At 39.5% G+C, this 11,879-nt stretch overlaps 1 protein-coding gene across 1 annotated transcript in view; it reads right to left on the reverse strand.

The window, feature by feature from the left end:
• Positions 1 to 11,654, reverse strand: part of PLEKHS1 (pleckstrin homology domain containing S1) — a 28,114-nt gene extending 16,460 nt beyond the window's left edge. The window contains exons 1-2 of the mRNA XM_003255489.3: positions 11,575 to 11,654; positions 7,944 to 8,090 (exon numbers count right to left, since the gene is read on the reverse strand). The gene's annotated coding sequence lies outside the window, so the exon portion shown is untranslated. The remainder of the gene's footprint in view (positions 1 to 7,943; positions 8,091 to 11,574) is intronic.
• Positions 11,655 to 11,879: the final 225 nt, after the last annotated feature.

The following is an 11,879-nucleotide window of genomic DNA, read 5'->3' on the forward strand; positions in this document are numbered from 1 at the left end:
AGTAGCCAGAGGAAGAAAAGACCTATTGCATACAGAGCAAAGACAAGAAACAGAGAAATTGATTTCTCATCAGAAAAAAAATGCAAACAAGAAAAAGTAAAACAATATATTTAAGGGTTGGGTGTGGTGCCTCAGGACTGTAACCCCAGCACTTTGGGAGGCTGAGGTGGTGGATTTCCTGAGATCAGGAGTTTGAGACCAGCTTGGCCAACATGGCGAAACCCTGTCTCTACAAAAATAAAAAATTAGCCGGGCGTGGTGGTGCAAGCCTGTAGTCCCAGCTACTTGGGAGGCTGAGGCAGGAGAATGGCTTGAACCTGGGAGGCAGAGGTTGCAGTGAGCCAAGATAGCACCACTGCACTCCAGCCTGGGCAATAGAGTGAGACTCCATCTCAAAACAAACAAACTATATTTAAAGTACTGAAAAAATACTCTCATTCAAAATTCTACATTCAGCAAAAATGTCTTTTAAGAATGAAGGCAATTTAAAGACTTTTTAGATATACAAAGGCTGAAATATTTCATCATTAGGAGGCTTACAGCATAAGAAATGCGAAGGGAAGTCCTTCAGGAAGAAGGGAAATGATAACATAAAAATCTGAATTTAAATGGTAACTACTGGGGAAAATGTATGAAATTATTTTCTTATTATTGGAAACGTTAAAACATTAATTGTTTAAACAAAAATAATGACAATGTATTGTGCAGATTATAACATATGTATAAGTAAAATGCATTCCAACAGTAGCATAAAGGCCAATAGGGAAAAATGGAAATACACTTTTGTCAAGTTCTTTTATTATATGTGAATTGGTATACTATCACTTGAAGTTAGACTGTGATGTGTGTAAACCCTAAAGCAATCACTAAAATAACAAAACAAAGTAATGACTAATAAACCAATAAAGGAGATAAAATGGATTCATAAAAAATTCGATTATTCCAAAAGAAGGCAGAAAAGGGGGAAAGGGAGAACAAATAACAAATGGGACAAATAGAAAACAAATGATAATATGATACACTTAAACCTGACTGTATCAATAATCATGTTAAATGTAAATGGTCTAAACACCTCAATTAAAAAACAGAGATGACCAGATTGGATAAAAAAACAAGACTCAACTCTATGCTGCCTGTAAGAAACACACTTCAAAGATGAAGATACAAGTAGGTTACAAGGAAATAACTTGAAAAAAAGATATGATATGCCAACGCTAGTCAAAGAAAGCTGGAGTGCCTATATTAACATCAATGTAGATTTTACAGCAAATAATATTACCAAGGACAAAGAATATCATTTCATAATAATGAAGGGATGAATTAATCCTAAGAGGACATAACAATTTAAACATATATGCCCCTATAACAGAGCTTCAAAATACATGAAGCAAAAACTGATAGAACTGCATGAATAAATGGACACATCCACAATTATAGTCAGAGATTTCAATATCCCTCTCTCAAGAATTGATAGAACAAATAGTGCTAAAATCGATTTTTAAAATTTTGGATGCATTTTTAATGTTTTAAATAATAAGTTTGCTAAGGGTTTTCAATCGAGAAGAGTAATGCTGGCCTCATAGAATGAGTCGAGAAATATTCCCTTCTCTTAAATTTTGTAGAAAATCAGCAAGAATACAGTAGGCTTGAACAACACTACCAACCAAATTTACTTGATTGATATTTATAGAACACTCCACTCAATGACAACAGAGTATACATTCTTCTCAGGGGCACATGCAACATTTATTAATATAGATTATATTCTGGGCCATAAAACAAGTCTCAATAAATTAAAAAGCATTCAAATCATATAAATCATGTTTTCAGAGCACTATGAAATCAAATTATAAATCAATAACAGAAAGACCTCTTAAAAGATCCTGAAACAAATAAACTCTAAATTTAAAAAATCCCAAAAATAAATTAGAAAGTTTTTTGAACTGGATGAAAATTAAAACACAAGATATCAGAATTTGTGGATGCCACTAAAGCAGTACTTAGGGAAAAAAAATTTTAATGCCTATGTTAGAAATGGCCATGTTTGAAAAGAACAAAAGTCTCAAATTAATTACCTCAGCTTCCACCTGAAACTGAAATGTTTCAGGAAACTAAACTAAAAACAAACAAACAAAAAAGGAACAAATCTAAACTAAATAGAGGAAGGGAGATAATAAAGATAAAAGTGGAATTCAATGAAAGAGAACACAGAAAAACAACAGAGACAACCAATGAAACCAAAGTTAATCCATTAAAAAGATTAAGTTAACAAACCTCTACGTAGGCAGATAGACCAGAAAAACTGGAGAGAAGACACAATTTGCCAATATTAGGAGGAGAGAGGGGACATATCTACAGAGTCTACTGATATTAAAAGGATAATAAATAAATATGGACAACTTTATTCCAATAAATTTGGCAACTTAGGTAAACTGAAAAATTCCTTGAACTACACCAACAAAGGTCACTGAAGAAGAAATAGATAACCTGAATAGCCTCCTATAGTTATTAAAGAAATTGGAGTTGTAGTTAAAAATTCTTCATATAGGCCCAAGTGGCTGTACTGTTGTTCCCTTTGATCAAACATGTAAGCAAGAGATAATCAATTCTACACAAAGGCTCCCAAAAAAATTGAAGAGAAGGGAATATTTCTCAACTCATTCTGTGAGGCTAACATCACTCTTCTTGATTGAAAACTCTTAGCAAACTTATTTAAAACATTAAAACATGCATCCAAAATAAGTAAAAATAAATAAAACATCCAAATTGAAAAGAATGAAGTAAAATCATTTGTTTGCAAGTGACATAATCTCATATGTTAAAAATCCCAAAGAATCCCCAAAAACTACTAGAGCTAATAAACAAATTCAGCAGTATTCAAGAACAACAGACAAAAATTAGCTGTATTTCTATAAACCAGCAGTAAATAATCCAAAAATAAAATTATGTAAACTGTTCCATTTACAATAGCATCCAAAAAAAGTACCTAGGGATAAATTTGACTAGGCAGATAAAAAGACTGGTACACTGCAAACTAGAAAAATTGCTGCAATAAATTAAAGGAGACATAAATTAACGGGAAAACATTCCATATTTATGAATTGGAAGACTTAATACTGTTAAGATATAAATACTACCTAAGGCAATCTATAAATTCAATGCAATCTCTATTAAAATCCCAATGGCATTTTTTTCTTGTAAAACTGGAAAAGCTAATCCTCAAAATCATCGAAAATACCAAGGGGCCCTGAATATCCAAAATAATCTTAAAGAAGAACAAAGATTACATACACTTTCCAATTTCAAAACTTACTACAAAGCTACAATAATCAAGAGTGTGGTTTTGGTATAAGGACAGATAAGACACATAGGCCAATGGAATAGAATTGAGAGTCCAGAAACAAACCCATACATTAGTGGTCATGGCCATTCAATGGGGAGAGAACAGTCTTTTCAATAAATGGTGCTGGGCCGACTGAGTATTCACATGCAAAAGAATGAAGTTGGACCCCTATGTCATCCCAAATAATGAAGTTAACTCAAAATAAATAAATGACCTTAACATGAGAGCTAAAACCATAAAACTTTTAGTAGAAAACGTGTAAATTTTTATAATCTTGGATTTGACAATGTATTCTTAGATATGATACCAAAAGCACAAGCAACAAACAAAAAAAATAGATAAACTAGACTTCATCAAAATTAAAAACTTTTGTGCATCAAAGGATATTAAGAAAGTGAAAAGACTACCTACAGAATGGGATAAAATATTCAAAAATCATATATCTGACCAGGGCCTACTATCCAGAATATATAAAGAACTCTTACAATGCAACACAAAAAGACAAACAACTCAACTAAAAAGTGAACAAAGAACTTGAACAGACATTCTTCTAAAGAAAATAAGCGAATGGCCAATAAGCACAAGAAAAGCTGTGCAGTGCATTTAGTCATTAAGGAAATGTAGATCAAAATTACAATAAGAAACCACTTCACGCTCACTAGGATGGCTATAACTTTTTTTTTTTTTTTTTTTGAGATGGAGTCTCACTCTGTGGCCCAGGCTGGAGTGCATTGGCTTGACCTTGGCTCACTGCAATCTCCGCCTTCCAGGTTCAAGTGATTCTCCTGTCTCAGCCTCCCGAGTAGCTGGGATTACAGGTGCCTGCCACCACGGCTGGCTAATTTTTGTACTTTTAGTAGAAATGGGGTTTTGCCATATTGGCCAGGCTGGTCTCGAACTCCTGACCTCAGGTGATCCATCACTTCAGCCTTCCAAAGTGCTGAGATTACAGGAGTGAGCCACTGTGCCGGGGTCTACCTTTTTTTCAAAAAGGAAAATAACATGGAAAATAAAATGGTAAGGATGTGGAAAAACTGGAACTCTCATACACTGGTGGTGGAATGTGTAATGGTTCAGCCACTGCAGAAAACACTTTGGTGATTTCTAAAAAAGTTAAACACGGGCTTAGTATATGATCCTTCAGTTCTACTCTTAGGCATATACCGAAAAGAACTGAAACAGGTACTCAAACACGTACGTGTTCACACAAGTTCAAACAGCACTCTTCACGATAGCTAAACATGGAAACAGCACAAATGTCCGTCAATTAATAAATGGATCAACAAATTGTGGCATACATGGACAATGGGATATTTGTCAGCTGTAAAAAGGAATGAAGTAATGATACATTCTACAATGTGGGTGAACTTCAAAAATGTTATGCTGAGTGAAAGAAGCCAGCCACAAGAGGTCAAATATTGTATGATTTCATTGATGTGAAATATCCAGGCTACATAAATCCCTAGAGATGGAATGCAGATTAGCAGTTAACAGGGGCTGGGGGGAAAGGGAGAACAGGGAGAAACTGCTTTATGGGTAAGCCTTTTTTCTGGAGTGATGAATGTGCTAAATGCCACCAAACTGTTTGCTTTAAAATTGTTATTTTTATTTTTCTTTAAATTCTTTTAAAAGTTAAAGAACCATTGTACTCTTTTTGTTTGTTTATTTGTTTTTGAGACAGGGTCTTGCTCTGTCACCCAGGTGGGAGTGCAGTGGAATGATCATGGCTCACTGCAGCCTTGACCTCACCATGCAGCCCCAGGTTGGTCTGGAAGTCCTGGGCTCAAGTGATACTACTTCCTTGGCCTCCCAAAGTGCTGGGATTATAGGCGTGAGCCACCACACCTGGCCTCCTAGAAGGAGGTCAAAATAGCAACGTCAACAGGAGTCTGGAGGAAGTAGATTCCAATACTCCTCGATGATTTTGAGGGGTTCAAAACTTCCTTAGGTGGAGGAAGTCACTGCAGATGTGGTGAAAATAACAAGAGAACTAGAATTAGAGGTGAACCCTGAAGATGTGACTGAATTGCTGTAATCTCATGATGAAACTTCAACAGATGAGGAGCTGCTTCTTATGGAATATGAAAAGAAAGTGTTTTCTTGAGGTGGAATCTACAACTGGTGAACATGCTGTGTTTATTTTTGAAATCACAATAAAGGATTTAAAATATTACATAAACTTAGTTGATAAATCAGTGTCAGGGTTTGAGAGGACTGATTTCAATTTTGAAAGAAGTTCCACTGTGGATAAAATGTTACCAAACAGCACCACTTGCTACAGAGAAATTTTTCATGAAAGTACAATCAATCGATGTGGTCAACTTCATTGTTGTCTTATTTTAAGAAATTGCCACAGCCACGCCCATCTTCAGCAACAACCTGCCTGATTACTCAGCAGCCATCAACATGGAGGCAAGACCCTCTGCCCCCAAAAAGACTGTGACTCACTGAAGGCTCAGATAATTGTTAGCAAATCTTAGCAATAAAATATCTTTAATTAAGGTATGCAAATTATTTCCCTAGACATAATGCTATTACACACTCGACTACAGTATAGTGTACGCATAGCTTTTGTGGAATCCAATAAATTCGTGTGACTAGCTTTATTGTGATATTTGCTTGGTTGTGGTGGCATGGAAACAAACTTAAAATATCTCTGAGGTATGCCTGTATATGTTTCATATCAAAACTTCTATCAAGTTGTACACTTTAGATATATAATAGCTTATTGTATGCCAATTACAATAAACTACAATAAAGCTATTAAAAATATGACCAATCGGCCAACAGTGCGGTGCTCACGCCTGTAATCCCAGCACTTTGGGAGTCCAAGGCGGGTGGATCACGAGGTCAGGCGTTCAAGACCAGCCTGGCCAAGATGGTGAAACCCTGTCTCTACTAAAAATACAAAAAAACTGAGCCAGGCGTGGTTGCGGGCCCCTCCTAGCTACTCGGGAGGCTGAGGCAGAGAATTGCTTGAACCCGGGAGGCAGAGGTTGCAGTGAGTTGAGATCGCACCACTGCACTCCAGCCTGGGCGACACAGTGAGACTCCATCTCAAAAAAAAAAAAAAAAAAAAAAAAGACCAATCTAAAATGCGGATCTGACCATGCCACTTCCATACTCAAAATGCTCAAAATGCTTCAGCGGTTACCTGTCATATGCGGTCAAGGTCTGGCACAATATGGCAACACCTTTCTGCAGCCTCATCCTCTATTTTCCCTTCTCCTACCTTATAAGTATATTCTGCTCTGACACATTCTGCTTCTATACCATTTCATTGCTTTGGCCATGCCATTCCTTCTGCTGGAATGTGCTCTTTTTTCTGATTTCTTTAAAATCCCTACTCCTCCTATAGGGTCTAGCTCAAATGCCTTTCCTATAAAACCTCTCTGGATTCTCATTACTACTTATATGCTTTTTCTTCTTCAGATCCACAGCATTTGTACTTATTTCATGATTTCCATCACAGCCTAATCTTAATTTCCCAGCACAGTGCATGTGTTTAAGTTCTTGACAAGGTTTTATTTTATTTTTTTGAGACAGAGTCTCGCTCTGTTACCCAGGCTGGTGTGCAATGGTGCAATCTCGGCTCTCTGCAACCTCTGCCTCCCAGGTTCAAGCAGTTCTCCTGCCTCAGCCTCTTGATTAGCTGGGATTACAGGCGCACACCACCACGCCCAGCGAATTTTTGTATTTTTAGTAGAGATGAGGTTTCACCATGTTGGCCAAGCTGGTCTCAAACTCCTCATCTCAAGTGATCCACCTGCCTCAGCCTCCCCCCAACAACATTTTAAAACTCTGAGGGCAATGACTCTTATTTATTAATCTGTATATCCCCTGCAACACAAAGCACAAAGACTCACTAGTAATAGGTGCTTTGTAAACATTTTTGAGTTGAATTGGATAATTTAACTTCTAAGTGACTTCATCCTAAACTTAGCTTTTCTATCCACTCACCTACAAAGAAATGTATGAATAAGAGCAAAGATATTTGAATACCATACATTGAGCCACCCTCATAATAAGCCCTGGTGACAATGCAGGCACTTCTCTAAGTGTGAGTTTCGTGTAAAATTAAAATATTCTCCTATCTTTGCTGGCCCATAGTTTGCTATTAACATCATCTTTGGGCAATGAATGGAAAATTTGGCTCATGAAAATAAGAAAATGCTAAACTTCTAGACAGGTAAACTCTTACACAATAATTAATTGAATCCAACAGTTCCTGCTACACTCTCCAAACCAAGAATCATTGTCACAGAATGCCACCCATTATCCCCACCAAAACTAGATTCTGGGGCTGGACATGGTGGCTTATGCCTGTAATCTCAGCACTTTGGGAGGCTGAGAGGTGGGGAATCACCTTAGGCCAGGAGTTTGAGACCAGCCTGATCAACATGGAGAAATCCCGTCTACTAAAAATACGAAAATTAGGCAGGCATGGTGGCATATGCCTTTAGTGCCAGCTACTCAGGAGGCTGAGGTTAGAGGATCGCTTGAGCCTGGCAGGTTGCAGTGAGCTTAGATCGTGCCACTGTACTCCAGCCTAGGCCACAGAGCAAGACTCTGTCTCAAACAAAACAAAACAAAAACATACACAAAAACCACCAAGTTCCGTATCCTGGTTAGCTTGAAGGAAACTGTGGGGCATTTTCAATAAAAAGATTTCTGCTTCTGTGATTATACCCCTCAGGTACCTGGACTCTTCTGAGGTTTGGGTTCCATGATGGCTGTGTGTCCTCCCCTGTCAAAAGGAAGGGTTAGTGTTAGTCCCCAAACAACACTATGTATGTTTCATTGACCAGCCACCACGTCGGTGAGTATCAGGATTGTGCTCACGAATGTTGCCCAGATGGGTTATGAGTCTCCCATTCCCATCCTTTCTTTAGTATTTCATTCCCTGTCCCTGAGGCTGACGGTAGCTGCAGTAACGGGGACGCGTCTAAGCAGCTTGTCCTCACACAGTGGGTGGTTCTGCGGAGGTGTTGTTGAGATGACTGAACGAGCTGTCTTCCTGGGACTTTCTCTGTTCTTACAGCTTTGGTAAGAGAGCTGGGGGATGGCAACACAAAGAGAGATAAGAACAGGGCAAAGGGCAGGATGCCATGGAGCGAACGCAGCCGAGAAAGCATCACTGGCTGAGGTGAAGCCCAAGATAAGCCTTTCTCCATGCCAGGGGCTCGCTTTCTCCAGGGGAAACTTAAGAACAAGGACTGCCAGGCACAGTGGCTCACGCCTGTAATCCCAGCACTTTGGGAGGCTGAGGTGGGCAGATCATGAGGTCAGGAGTTCGAGACCAGCCTGACCAACATGGTGAAACCCCATCTCTACTGAAAATACAAAAATTAGCCAGGCGTGGTGACGGGCACCTGTAATCCTAGCGCTCGCCTGTAATCACTCAGGAGGCTGAGGCAGGAGAGTCGCTTGAACTCGGGGGGCGGAGGTTGCAGTGAGCCGAGATCACTCCACTGCACTCCAGCCTGAGCGACAGAGCAAGACACCTGAGGCTAACCTGGAGAAACTGAATCTGAGAGGCAGCGTCCTTTCTTGGCCAGCTGCTGGCGATCCTATGACCATCACAGGATGGAGAGAAGGGACTCCCTCAGGGGAAGGGCTGCAGGGCAAGTGAGGTCTTTGAAACCAAGAATTTGTTATGACTAACTTTTACCTTAAGTTAGTAAGACTCTCAAAATAGAAGGCCCTGAAAAGGGAGGTGCCCAAGCAGCCCCAAGTAAGATGGGGGAGGAGGCAGAGGCCCTTGACCCTCCTGACCTCTCCCTTTCTTCAACATAAACTCATTCTTTCTTCCTAACATATAGATGACCTATAGCGATTCTTTAATTACGTGTGCGTATATGCATACACAGACATGAAAAAATACATATATTCAGGCTGGGTGCAGTGGCTCATGCCTGTAATCCCAGTACTTTGGGAGGTTGAGGCAGGCGGATTGTTTGAGGTCAGGAGTTCGAGACCAGCCTCGCCAACAGGGCAAAACCCCATCTCTACTAAAAATATAAAAATTAGCCGAGCGTAGTGGCAGGCACCTGTAATCCCAGCTACTTGGGAGGCTGAGGCAGAAGAATCACTTGAAACCAGAAGGCAGAGGTTGTAGTGAGCTGAGATCACATCACTGCACTACAGCCTGGGTGATAGAGCAAGACTCCATCTCAAATAAAAAATATGTATAATACAAATATATATATATGTTCAGAGATGAAAATCCTAAGATTAAGACAAGTCCTAAAATATGCTTTTGGTGGTTTGTCAGAGCATTTGGGAGCTCTTTGAAGACCAGTGGGATGGCTTTCCTGGACCCTGGAATCATACCTACCCTGCCCCTAGGGAAAGATTTTCTCCCTTAAGGTATCCTATATAATCACAGTAGTGATCATTTGAACAAATTACAACTTTTCTGGAGCATCTGAAGGCATATGTTGAAGAACTGGTGCCCTTAGCCCTCGCCTGCTGTAGCAGGCACACTCAGCTCTGCAATGAGCTATAATGCCTGGGAAAGATGCCAAGCTATTGAGGCCGAAGGCTGTTGTTTCCTGGAAGCACAATTCTGTGTGAGAAAGAGAACGTAACCTCTTCAAAACCTTGCCCACTACCCAAAAGGCATGGGTAATATTTAAAAAATTATCCCTGAGATTTTGTATCAAATCCATGAGGTTCTTTCCAGTTTCAAGGATTTCACTGCCTGAAGAGCTGGGGACAAGTGGTTTTCAGCCCATCACCTTTCCCTCTGTCCATGTTTATAGGACTTGGCCATGCCCCCTATGCAGCTGTTAGCCTAATGAGTGATGGCACTCAACGATCCAATCGGAGAACTGTGCAGGAGAGATTAGCTGTGGGTGACATATTTTAAAGCAGTGTGTTTACTGCAAGCTGTTTTTGAGCTGCTCTTTGTCAAAAAGCCAAAAAATCATTTTTAAAAATAAAATATTTCTAAAGCCTTTGAAGTTTATAAAATGCATTTGCATACATTATTTTTTGTGTTTCAGAATGGCCTTATTCTGAGAGGGCTCATTTTACAAATGAAAAGCTGCATTTGAGAGAAGACTGAGGTGACTTGGACCTAGGTCCTCTGGCAGAACTCCACACAGCACCACATTCATGCTCACGGACATTCCCAAATAACTTTTGCCCTCCCTGTGCCCTGTGGATGTCAAAGTGTGCTTTGGAGGACATCTCTGTCCTTCCAATGTCTGCAAAGGGCCCCAGAGTCATGTGTTGCCACCATTCCTCCTCCATCTCCCCACCCACCATAAAATGAGAGGACAGATAAGGCAGTAGGGTGTGGTGGTTTAGAGTGTTAGCTCTGGCATCTGGGTTTAAATTTCATCTCCATGAATTATGAGGAATGTGATCTTGGATACTTTATAATACTTCTCTACACCTCCATTTCTTCATCTGTAACATGAAGGTTATTACTACCCTCATCAGATTGCTGGGAGCCTCACTTGAGATACCCTGTTGATGGGCACTCCTCAGTACATAATAGAAGCTCAATAAATGCTAGTTGTTAGGTCCTTTCCAGCTCAGATATTCTATGAGTCTATGGTTGTTTAAAAATGGGTAGCAATTTTTGAGTACTTAATACATTCCAGGCACTTCTAAGCAATATGTATATGAAAGATTTTATGTATATGTATACATATATTTCACATATACATATAAAATCTCATCCTATCCTCATAACCATACTCTAAAGCTTGCACTGTTTTTACAGTGATACAATGCCCATTTACAGATGAGGAAATGGTTATCGGAGAGATTACACGACTTGACTTTGATCATGTAATTAAAAAGAAGCAGAACCAGAATTCTAACTTGAGAGCTGGCCTTAACTACTTTGCTTTTCCTCCTAAGAAAGTAGAATTAAGTCTTTTCATAGTTCTGCTTGTATTTCTTGTCGTTGCCCCCAAACAAAAAAGAAAACCTTTCTGATTTAGCTGTTTGATCTCATTCAGGAGAAGCTCCCCGCAGCCACTGCCTAACCTATTTATTATAACATTATTTTGGATTTGGTGAATACAGTATACCAAGAAGTCAGTCCTATTTCCCTCCGACTATAATATAGCCAAGAAGCCTATGAAGAAAGAGCCCATTGCAGAAAATATCTGCAAAATTTTCCATTTCCAATTTTGCAATTGCTTAATTGTGAAAAAGCTTCTAGATCATCCCAGCCTTGGGAGTCCAAACCAGATACACCAAGCAGTACTTACTGGAAGCCAAGAGGTCGCTGGTCCAGTGCTCAGGAAAGTGCCTTGTCCCGAGGATTCCTGAACTCACTCCTGCTGACTCTGAGCCTTGGTAAGGATTAAGCACAAGCTCTGCTTGAAATCTGAACCACCAGGAAGTTCCCAAACTAATATCCTTGAGCAGATTTTATTCTTGCCCCAAATTGAAATGGAAACTATGCCCTCAGGGGAAGTTCTGCGCCTTCATACCTGTGGCTTACCACAGAACTCTCCTTGGTGTCCCAGCTGCCTAGCACCAAAAATGAAAGCAAACACATTAATAATAATAA

The sequence above is a fragment of the Nomascus leucogenys genome, chromosome 3, assembly GCF_006542625.1.
Source record: "Nomascus leucogenys isolate Asia chromosome 3, Asia_NLE_v1, whole genome shotgun sequence".
Taxonomy (NCBI): Eukaryota; Metazoa; Chordata; class Mammalia; order Primates; family Hylobatidae; genus Nomascus; species Nomascus leucogenys.